Consider the following 12,175-nt stretch of genomic DNA (forward strand, 5'->3'; position numbering starts at 1 on the left):
TGCGAACGCACCCCTTGTTGGTAATGATTTTTCTGAGTGACCTGAGCAATCAGTGAGGCTAGCAGTTGTGGTTGGCAGGATGCATATATGAGTCGGCACCGGCTCATTCACCTGCACATCCACCAATGTTATATATGCCATCATATGCCAGCAATGCCCCTCTGCTATGTACATTGGCCAAACTGAACAGTCACTACGCAAGAGGATAAATGGACACAAGTCAGATATCAGGAATGGAAATATACAAAAACCTGTAGGAGAACACTTCAACCTCCCTGGCCACACAATAGCAGATGTAAAGGTAGCCATCTTACAGCAAAAAAACTTCAGGACCAGACTCCAAAGAGAAACTGCTGAGCTCCAGTTCATTTGCAAATTTGACACCATCAGATCAGGATTAAACAAAGACTGTGAATGGCTATCCAACTACAGAAGCAGTTTCTCCTCCCTTGGTGTTCACACCTCAACTGCTAGCAGAGCACCTCACCCTCCCTGATTGAACTAACCTCATTATCTCCACACTGATTTATACCTGCCTCTGGAGATTTCCATTACTTGCATCTGAAGAAGTGAGGTTCTTACCCACGAAAGCTTATGCTCCCAATACTTCTGTTAGTCTCAAAGGTGCCACAGGACCCTCTGTTGCTTTTTACAGATTCAGACTAACACGGCTACCCCTCTGATATATGAGTCTTTTACTCTGGCACCTCATGTGGAGCTGAGTTGGAAAGGCTGACCAAGTTGCAATCTACCTTTCTCCTGAAATGGTGCAGTATGATATGGGTATGTCCTGGGTGACCGGATCACTTGAGGGTACATCTTCTGTTTCTTCGATGGAAGCCATACTGAATGATTTTTTTCATTTCTGGAGTGCATCTTACTTTTGTGCGCTAATCAAGTTAGGTCAGGGTTAGTGAATGGGGGAAAACTCTACTACAGCTCATTTAATTACTGTTTCACTGAAAGCTGGATGACTTACTTTAGAATTTTTGGACCTTTATTCCTGGGGGAATTTGGGGCCACTGTGTACATGCAGAATTCATGTCCCCCTGCAGATTTCTTTGCTTCCCCACAGAAAATGATGGGGAAGCAAAGGGAAGATGCAAAGCAGTTACACACTGGCATGGTTTCCAGTGCCCAGAGCAGCTGGCAGAGGTAAATCTCCACAAGCAGCTGGAGACGCCCAGGGGCATAGCCCCTCTAAAGAGAGGGGAGGTGGAGGGGCACACAGGGTCACATGTCACTGCCCCCCATTTCTGCAAGCACAGAGCTGCGCAGGTGAACAAGGGTTCCCCTATGGCTAATTGACTCTACAGCTGGATGCTGGGTACTAATGCTGTTCTTGCTCTCTTTCTGGGTGCTGTGAGCCATCCTGTTTTCTGTACAACAGAATGCCCGGGGTGGGTGAGGGGAGGAGGCAGTTGGGAAGGAAGAGGGATGGGATGTGGGGAAGGAAGAGGGGGATAGAGGAATGGGGGGAAGCAGGAGCCTAGCATGTGGCATCCGCTTGGCAGTAGCTGGAGCTCCCCTGTTTAAGCAAGCACTTCAAACCCTTCCTCGCTGAGCCCCCATACCCATTTTTCCCCCCGCTGAGCCCGAACCACCTTCACCTGGAACCCTTGCAGGGGCAATGGGATTCTGCACCTGGAAACCTCCACCCAATGAACTCACGTGCATCCAGATCCCCCATTGTGCAGCCAGTGGCCTGTGTTCCCCATTACCATGTTGAAGCCTCCACATTTATTTATTGAAAAATAAAATTTGCAGACATCTGCATAATTTTTTTGATGCAGAATTCCCTTAGGAGTACACTTTGGTAGGAAAGTGAATCATGAAGCTCCTTCAGGGAGTGGTTCTTCGCTGGTCCAGACAGCACTTGAGGCTGGGACTGGTCTCTATTAATATGCTCCTGGTAGCAGACCATAACAGTAGCACAAAGGGTACCTTTGCCATCTGCTATACCTTTGAGGAACTTCAAGTTATTGGCAGCACAAAATATAGATCTACCTTTGACAAAGTCTGAGAGAATATAGAAACCTTCATTCGGTTCCATGTGCAAATAACCTCGTTTGCAGTTGGAGTCTCCATATGGAACACTTTGTTGTGGTCAGTGGAGGACCCAATGCTATGTATAAGGTTCACAACGAATTTTCTGTGGGTTTTGGAATGAATTGTTAAACCAACAGCCATTTGTAAAGATAGATTAGACAGGTCATATAGTTGTCATATACGTTTTGGAAATCTGCTTTTCAGTTAAGCACTCGTATGTGAAGCTTTGCATTAAAGTGACAGCCTTGTGCGCCTCATGCTGGTGCTGAAGTCCGTGACCACTGATGTTGAAGTACATGTCACTTTTTTTTTTTAGGGTTGACATCCGCTATGGATCCCTGAAACTCTGACTTACTGTAGGACAAAAAACCATTCTGTAAAAATTTAGCAGCTGCAAATGGTCTCTATATTGTTGACTTAAGTGCCGCCTTCTGCTTTTGATAGCTGCATGTCTTTTGCAGCTCTTAAGAATATGCACTGTGACTTATTTCTGTAGGTAGGATTGCTAAAAATTATGTCCATATCCCATAGTTAGGTTCTTGAAGACTCAAGTTTTTCTGTTTAGCATTTGTTCTTCACTCCCATTCAAACCACATTTTTCTATACATACTTAGCCTGTGCATTGGCCATCGCCATCACTTCCCCTCTCCCCATTAGAACCTCTGCAAGGTAATTCATAAACTCCAGCTCAGTCACACAGTTTACAGTTGTAAAATCAGTGTGTTTACTTTTACCTCCTGATGCAACATATTACATATATTCCTGATGTAGTGCTCAATGTGATATTCATTGTATGTGTGGGCATCTTGAATCAATACCCTCACTTAACTTTACTTTCTGTGAAGTGCTCTTGCTTCATGCTGTTTCTCACCTGTTACACATGTTGAAAGTGTGCTTAATGGTTGCCTTCAAGAAGCAATTATTCTTGAAAATCATACCATGAGACCTAGTATAAGGCAAGCCTTGCCCACAGCTAGCACTTGCCTGACATCTTCAACTTTTTCCCAGATACTCAATGTACTTCCTTTCCAACCTTCCAAATTCAGTTTGTGGGTGTGCTTGTTGTAGCATGTGATGTTGCCACCAAGCATTGTTTTTAACCAGGTCTTTTGGAGTGGTATTCTCTAAAGATTCAGCTACTAGTCAGTGTTCCATCTTCCCAGTGATGCTTAAAAATGATAGGGAATTTTAATTTCTTTTGGGATTGTAATTATTAAATGTATGTTTTATGTAACTGTGCATACTGTTTGTGGATGGATTCTACTAATTTCTAGCTGGATGCTGATATTTTAACCAGTGCCTCATTACAACTCTTGGCATAATATACTAAGCTGATAATCAGTACCACTGAATTGCTTCTTTTACTGATAGCAAATAAACTTAAAGCACTCTTTCCATTATAATAATTTTATATAAATAAATAATATATATGGTGTCATGTTCTGAGCATTAACTGATAACACAATACTGTCAGTTGAGGGCCACAGTTTAACTGTGTTTGTGCCTGCATTAAAGTATAATTTAAAAAACATTCATTTTTAAACATATTTTCTCATATATATCTATGTAATTGTTCTAGGTTTGTCATGTTTAGTACCATTGTGTTCATGAGAGAAAGAGCTTTCAAATGAAACTGTAGTCAGTCCATTTCCAATTACCTTAAAGTATCAATTCCCACCAACAGAAGGACCTGGAGCTGGGGTAGAGATGGGTCTCATTCTCCCCACCCCCACCCCCTGGAAGGTGATATAACTGATTTTTTTTTTTTTTAAACCAATCATAATTTCAATCAAATGACACCTTTAACCTTTCTATCATTAACATGTCGACAGAATTACATGTGTTTCCAGCAGGAGCAACTCTAGTATAAGTAGTTCAGGGAGCAAAGGTGTAACAAGCCATTATTGGGGGAGCAAGGATTTTATTACACATACTTTATAGAATGGGGATAAATGTCTGACAATTTACCTTCTTAAGCTTGATGTGCCTATTGTGAGCAGCAGCAAATCTGTTGACAGCTCTCTTCAGTTCAAGAGACTTCAGCTTAGCCGATCACTTGTCATGCAGTTCCTCAGGTGATTTTTCACACATGGAAGGCATGAGAATATTCTCTCACAGGCAGCACTAGATGGAGGAATAATCCCACCTAATCACACACAATTCATACACAGCTATGTACTCCCCAAACTTCAGGTAGCTTGAAATAATTTTCGGAAGCGATTGTAATGGCTTGATTCCATATTTCATCAGATGCATCTTCCAAATCACTCATGTTCAGAAATTCACTGATATTAGTGTTCATAGATAAGCATACCTGAGACAAGTCACACTCAGCTGCTTGCAAGTAGTCAGGTAACTTTATTGTCCTCCTTTGGATGTGAAGGAAAATTCAACTTCTTAAAGTCAGTCTGCACTAACACCTTGTGCATCCACTGCCCTGTCACCTCTTGACATATCTTGATACAGCTAGTGACACAAGAATGGATTAAACTGTCTTTTTCACAGCATTACAAGCAGAAACTTATCATGCCCATTGAATGTCACAACTTCAATTCCAAAACTTTGTTTGGGTTGTACTTTCTTTTGAAAGGCTATGAATTTAGTGAGTATATCTGATCCAGGATGGGGGGGGGGATATCCAATGTTTTCTTTTCTTTGCATACATTAACAATAATTTGAGTCTGTGGTTGAAACAGTGAATGTGCAATGTTTGCTGTACTTCTTCCCTTAGGAACTTGCACACTAAAATTTCCACTCATAATATTGGCACCATCGTAAGTCTGAGAAATGCAGTTCTGTATATCAATACCACACTGACCATGTTCTTCACATATTTAAGGACTTTGCATCAAGTGACTTGGCAGGATGGAAACCAAAAAATCTGTCATACAGTGCTATGCAAATACCTCAATGCAACTGTTTTGCTAACATCCTTAATTTTGTCAACCAATATAGAGAAAATATTAGCCTTTCACTTCTTGGCTTATGCATTCAAGTATATTGTCAGGAATGTTGAATGATTTCATATTGTATTGATGAATGGGTGTATTTTGCATTGCATGGTTCACTTTGTTTTCTTTAACACATCATTGTATTTGGCTATTAGTCAGAAGCTCCAGGAAGTTGCCCTTGTCATTGCTGCTTTCTCTTTTTCTCTTTGAGCAATCCCCCAGACTGCAGTGAGTTGCAGGACATCTGTCACAACTTTGATATACATACATGCAGTTCTCTTGCAGTAAATCAAATGTGTGTCAGTAATTTGTGACTGAACTGAAAGACCATGTTTTGACTGAATATCTTCGAATGAAATCTACCTATACCACTTGACAGCTCTTGTGATTCTATTTTCATCCTGTTAGAATCCTCTATCCTTTGCCAGAGCTTTTTTTCAGTTGCTGAATCCATTACCAATAAACAGATTTTTCTACAGCAGTGGAGTTGGAAAAAATCTGTAAGGGAAGCAGTAAGCTGCATTTGGTATTTTTGCTATATTCAATCCATGAACATAAACAAAGCTGCTCTTTTGAAACTGCTTACACTCGTTCTTGTATTTTATTTGAGGATAAGATCTTAGGTGTGGTTGCTTTGGGCCATCAGATACAACTTGCACAATATCACTTGGTCCTGGTGGAATCTTATTCCCTGGGATGACCTTATCAAGTGGGTTCCATTTCAGCTTCTGTTCACCATATTACCCAGTCATTTCCTTCCACGTCTTCATCATCTGGTGGTGAATCTGATGCTGAATGTTCTACTTCAGATTCTTCTGATACCATCTTTGTCATTATCTAAGGCTATGTTTACACTACCGCGGTAAGTTGACCTATGCAACGCAACTCCAGCTAAATCGACCACGGGTGGATCGATCTCCGAGCGTTGATCCTGACTGTAGTGTAGACATACTAAGGTACAGAGTTCAGAGGTTATGCTGGTAGAGCGCTCTTCTGCTGGCTTTTCCAACGTTAGGCCTATTTCTGAAGTTGATGGTGAGTTGTGGCAAATTTTAGAGTAGCTGCTTTTCTTTGCATTTTGTTTTCAGAAGTTCTGAAATTGTCAATGATCACTTGATATTTTTTCAGTTGTATACAGAAATAAGGGTTTCACAGGTGGGTCCCAGGCCCCTCTTGCAAGCTACTGTTTTGGGCTAGTGGTGGGTGGGTAGATGTAACTGCACCTGCCCCCCTGCATGTGGACTGGCCTGGGCCTGGCCCAGTACCTAAGGGATCTGGCCAGGCTGAGAGCAGCGTCCCTCCTAGCTAACTCCTCCGGCTTCTGTTTGCTGGGGTGGGAAGAGGAAGACCGGGTGCCTCTGTCTGAATTGCAGCGTCATAGCCCTCAGGGATATTCCCCAATCAAGCAGGGATGCAGAAATGGTCACTAGTTGAAATATCACTTCAGATGGTATTTGTCCTATAGGCTGTGCATTTCAGCAGCAGTCTCCTGTCCTCTGAGGTAAGGAAGTACCTGTTTAGTGAAATACAAACAATCACTTCCACAGTCACACCTCGTATATCACAGCAGCAGAAGCAGTTTGCTCCCTTACTATTCTATTTCTTCAGGCAGAAGGGGTAGAAAACTATTTTGGGGGGAGGTGCCAGCTACCCCTTGGCATAATCACTGGCTTCCATTCTACAAAGTAAATGTAACATACTTTAAAAAGTTGTCCAGAACACTTTTGGTCATACTAACCTTTGATAGTTTACTCTTTTAAAATCCTTCCCCAAAAAAAAGCGAGTATCGGATCTACTTTTATGGGGATCTACTTATGGTGGGGCTGGTATGGTAGCACTACCTAAAGTTGCCCAACATTTCCCATTATAAGACTGTTCTGAGTTGCTTATTTTTTGTCAAAACTTAAGCCATTTGGGTTGAAATTGTGTACTTCGGGCTAAAGTGTGTTTTTTTTTTTTTTTTTTTTTTTTTTTTTTAATTTCAGGGCAAAACAACTCACCTGTTTGAGAACAAGGCTAAGGAAAAATACGCTTTTCTACCATTTCAAAAAATTCTGATTTACTTTTCTGAGAAACTCTAATGCCCACATGCTTTGGAGCAGGGACTTAAAATTTGGCTGGTGGATGGCTTTTGTGTCAGGGATGTGCCTCTTACTGATCCTCTGAAAATCCATCCAAACTTGGCCAAGTTAGAAGCCTTTGGGAAAACCTGTTTTACACATCCTCATAGAGTTCTTTAAGATTTTAGCTGCTAAAATTGCCAAAGATTCTGTGCACACTGAACACGCTCCTTCTCCTGCATGTGATTGCCTGGCTTAGTGAACAGGATGCTCAATATCTTCTTGTTCTCATTGTTCAATATGTGACTCTAGGTCTTTTTTTATTTACAGCACGTTATTCAAACCCTTCTTCCAGTACAGAATTATGCCATCGTGGGCTCTTCCATGGTGCTCATCAGTGTAAGACCTGAGTGCTTCACAACATTGATCAATTTATTTTCCCTGTGAGATTGGAGTGGGGAAAGGGAGTAGTAGTATCCCCATTTTACAGATGGCAAGTTGAAGCACAGAAAGCTTAAGGTTAACAGTATCCACTAAACTTGGGTGCCCAGTTTGACGCAGTTAAGACCTCACTTTTTTGGAGTACTTGCCATATAATGCTATTTTGTGTTCAAAGCCACAGCTCCATTGACTTCATTTACAGCTGTGAGTGCCAAAACTCCTGCAAGTAAGACTATCAGTTTGGACACACAGAATTAGTGACCACCTGTGAAAAGGCCGGCACAACCCATTAGGCGACGTAGGCGGGTTGCCTAGGGCACTAACATTTCGGGGGCAGTGACTGCAGCAGCCAGACCTACTGCTGCCTCTGTCAGGGGCGGGACCTTCTGCCGCCTAGGGCGGCAAAAAAGCTGGTGGCGCTCTTGGATGTGCATATCACTCTGGACGGACTTCCTTTTCCCATTGGTGCTGGAGAAAGAGGCTGCTTACTGGCTTCTGCTGTTGCTGCTGGGAGGGCAGGAGGTGCTATGTTGGAGCCCTCTGTCCACACCCCCGTTGAGTCTGCTCACCACCTGCCTGTCTTCACTTGCCTTGGGGCTGCAGTAACCACATACCTACTAGGCAGGCTCACGTGGGTGTGCATGTGCTCCTCCTCAGATTTCCCTTACTCCATTGGGCTAATGGGCCCTCTTCTCCCCCTGCTTGTCCACAAGTCCCTCGCTTATGGTTCACTGCTCCTGATCTTCCCCCTCACACACACCTTGTTATCCCCTCTCTCCCACATTTCATTGCCTGAGCTATTCCCTTGCTGTTTGTTACCTACTGCCTCAGCTGCCCCCACTCGCCCCATGTACTGTGCATTCCCTGCCCTTGTGTGATCTCACCGATCATTGCACCCCCCCCCCCCACACACACACTTATTTATACACTCCCTACAGTGCAGCTCAAAGAGTTGGGATTTTTTTCCACCCCAGTGCCAACTGTAATCCCCAATCTCCCTTTCATTTGTTTGACTACTCCTTCCAGTTTCCATTAGTTCTCTCCTCCCCACATGTGCAGCCCCGTGGAGTGGGTAACATCTGTTTTCCCTACCCTCACCCCTTTTTATATTCTTCTCCCTGCCCCCCTCCCCCACTCCAGTGGCTGTTCTTACCACTGTCACTTGAGGGTGGACTCCAGCGATGGGTGAGTCTTCTGCTCTGGCCTTCGTCTATCTGGTGGGGGAGACTGAGGGAAGGGGGGAATCCCTGGCCACCTTTGTCATTCTACCTTGGCTTTCTTCTCCAGCTGTCCCATGGCTAGGGCCCTACCAATTTCACTGCCGTGAAAAACGGGTCATGGACTATGAAATAAGCCTTTCCCTATGAAATCGGATCTCTCCCTAGTGCTAGGAGCACCCCAGCAAAGGTGGTTCCTAGCTTCGTCTGGTCTGGGGAGGGACAGGACTTGTCTATCCCCCTGCCCAGCCGCTGGGGGGGGAGGAGATCAGACCCTCTTCTGGGTGCCTCCCCCTGCTGCAGGACGCTCTGGGACTGGGCAGCAGCCCCAGAGCTTCCTGCAGCTGGAGGAGGCACCAAGAAGTGGGTCTGATCTTCCCTGTGCTGCTGGGAGCACCCAAGCTGAGGACTACTAGCTCAGGGGGTTTCAAACTGGGGGTTTGGACCCCTCAAGGGGTCGGGAGGTTATTACATGGAAGGTCATGAGCTGTCAGCCTCCACCCCAATCCCGCTTTGTCTCCAGCATTTATAATGGTTTTAAATTTATTAAGTGTTTAATTTATAAGGGGGGGGGTCTCATTCAGAGGCTTGGTATGTGAAAGGGGTCACCAGTAAAAAGGTTTGAGAACCACTGTCCTAGTTGCTTAATCCAGGCATGGGGCAGGACAGGACTTGCTCTTTCTCTGCAGGACTGCTCTTGGGTATCTCACCTGCACCCTCTCATCCCCATTCGCTTCCTGTCCCCCTCCTTTTGCAGCTGCCTGGAGAGGGGACATTGTACATTATTAGGGTGCTGTACAGGGAACTGCCCCTCCTTCCAGATGCAATTATTAGCTTATTTTAATAAAAAGAAAGGTGAGGCACTTGACAGAATTTTTTGATTGACACTTTACAGTAGCAAATCACACTCTGGGCTCAACTCACTGATTGGTAGATATGGATGTTGGGGAGGTATTGTAATACAGTGATCTCAGTTGATTGCCTACCAGAAGACGTGCAATTACTCTAAAATGAGTGTTCAAAGTAAATCAAACATCAAAAAAGATTACTGCAGCAGATCCTGTTAAAGAATTTGGAAGCCAAATTATTTTGTATAAGGTGCAATGTTTCATTGGATCTCACACACTGGGCAACAGTTCAGTGCCACTTAGACTCAGAAACCCATCAAAGCGCAAAGAGGGCTGCGGATAGTGCATTGCTGGTAAACAAAAAGGTTTTTAAAAAAATATCTTCTCTTTTTAATAAGACAGAGCTCTGAGACCCGTCATTTAGCTAGAATGGAACTTGTGCATGCATTTGCAAGTGCTAATATACCGTTGGAAAAACTTGATCATCCAAAGCTGCATGAGTTAATTCAACAGAATGTACAAAATGCCGGTTGCTTACCAAGTGCGAATAAGCTACCACAGAACTACCTTCCAAAGGCTTTTGCTACACATTTTGAGGCAAGTCAAATTAACTCATGTGAGTCTCTTGCAATTATTTCGGATGAGTCCACCGATGAGCAAGACCACTATGTACTGCATGTTCTGTTTGATTTTTATTTCTGACAAGGCCAAAGATGTATAGACAAGAAAGCTAACTGTGCTCGCCGATAGCATTTATTAGGGTGCTGTTAATTATCACTTGAGAAAGTATAGTGTAGTTAACAGTGCAAACTTTGTCAAAGTATCTACTTTCATAAGTGACAATGCAACTTGTGACAATTTTTCAGATCGTTTCTCTGAGATCTAATGCAAAATGCTGTCCATATTACATGTAATCCACATATAATTTCTCTGGTCAGTAAGCTGTGGAGATGCAAGTTTGATAAAGGTAATAAACTGGTCAGCTACATTAAAAAGATATTTAAACACTGCCCTAACCTCAAATTTCAATACAGGCAGCACATTGCAAACATGACTGAAATTGGGGAACAAAAAAATTGCATTCCTTTCCCCCCCCCCCCAAGCCAGTAATTACTCATTGGAATTCCCAGTTTTGGCCTGTCCAATACCATGCAGCTCACCTGAAGTACTAGTCTGAGTTTGTCTCAGAAGAGCTGACACTGACACCGAAAACACAGGTTTTAACAGAACTGTCCACTTGTCTAAACGATGCTCAGCTGAGAGAGGATGTTCAGTTTGTTGCCAAGAATGCCACAGGACTCATGGACTTAATCATTTGGTTTGAATCTCGACATGTCACAATCTACCAAGCATACAACAAAGTAATGGATGTACGTACTGTTCTGGGCTGAAGCACAGTCAAAACAAAAACCACTGTGACAATGCTGAGTTAAATGCCAGTGGTCAGCAGGTGTCTGAGCTGCGCTGAACATGCAAGAACAATACTATTATTACTACTACTACTACTATTATGGGGAAGAGTCAAGCGATGTAGCAAAAATGGCTTAAAAGTTTCACAACCTGCAGCAAGGTTCCTAGAAACAGTGCCTATTTTTGACCCTGCACAAGTGCATCTGTTGATGGTGGATTTAAACTCACTTAATGCAATTTCTGGCTTTGATAAGAATTGTAGGCTGGAGATGCCTGCTTACAAAAATATTGCAAAAGAAGCAGACTGTAGTTTGCCTATGCTACAGTTTTGGAACTCAGTGGAAGGCAGAATCCACCATCTTGCAAGGCTAGCTCAGCGCTGTCTAACAATTCCAACAAACTCTGTGGATGCAGAGAGCACAAGATCTAAACTCAGACAGGTGTTTTCAGTACAGAGACAGGCACTGAAGAAAGACACAATTGCTGGATGCTCCATGCTGATATTCAATTAATGACATTTGAAACCAGAACTTTTTTCACTTGTTTTTGATAACTTAAGGCTGTGCCTCTCAAGTTTGAGGCTACCAATTGAGCTCAGTACCCTACAAAACTGTCTCAGATGCCTGTATCTACCAAGCAGGAAGTTGAGCTTTTCAGAGTCCAGAAGTGAGGGTGGCAATCACATGATCCATCCCCCCCACAACAGGTTACACACACTCACTCACTCACTCTGTTTTTGGGTCAGGACCCCCACAGTTTATAACTGAAATTTCAGATTTTAAAATGTGAAAACATGAAATTTACCAACTTTCAAATCCTATGGCTGTGAAATTAACCACAATGTACCATACATGTGGTAGGGCCCTACCCATGGCTATCAACAGCTCTACCAGCACCCTCAGCACTTCCATCAGGTCTGTAGCAGAAGGCACAGGCAGGGATTCCCCTGCCAAACCATCACCACTGGCAGAGCCCCCTTAGCAAGGAAGGCCAGGGCAAGAACAAGCCCTACCCAGAAATCTGCAGTGGCTACTGCTACCACATCTCCCACCCCTCTCAACCCCATTGTCCCTTTCACCAGCTGTGGGAGCATTTGCCGTTCACCCCCAGGCATGTACCTAGGTGGCCACTGCCCCACCTGCTGTCCCATCGCCATCTGTTATTCCTCCATTAGATGCTGCCACTACTATGGCCCCACA

The 12,175-nt window shown here is 43.7% G+C and overlaps 2 protein-coding genes across 6 annotated transcripts in view; both read left to right on the forward strand.

Moving 5' to 3' along the window:
* Positions 1 to 12,175, forward strand: part of GGPS1 (geranylgeranyl diphosphate synthase 1) — a 63,945-nt gene that overhangs the window by 16,860 nt on the left and 34,910 nt on the right. The window lies entirely within an intron of this gene.
* Positions 1 to 12,175, forward strand: part of TBCE (tubulin folding cofactor E) — a 135,756-nt gene that overhangs the window by 6,508 nt on the left and 117,073 nt on the right. The window lies entirely within an intron of this gene.

Source organism: Chrysemys picta, chromosome 3 (genome assembly GCF_011386835.1).
Source record: "Chrysemys picta bellii isolate R12L10 chromosome 3, ASM1138683v2, whole genome shotgun sequence".
Classification (NCBI taxonomy): Eukaryota; Metazoa; Chordata; order Testudines; family Emydidae; genus Chrysemys; species Chrysemys picta.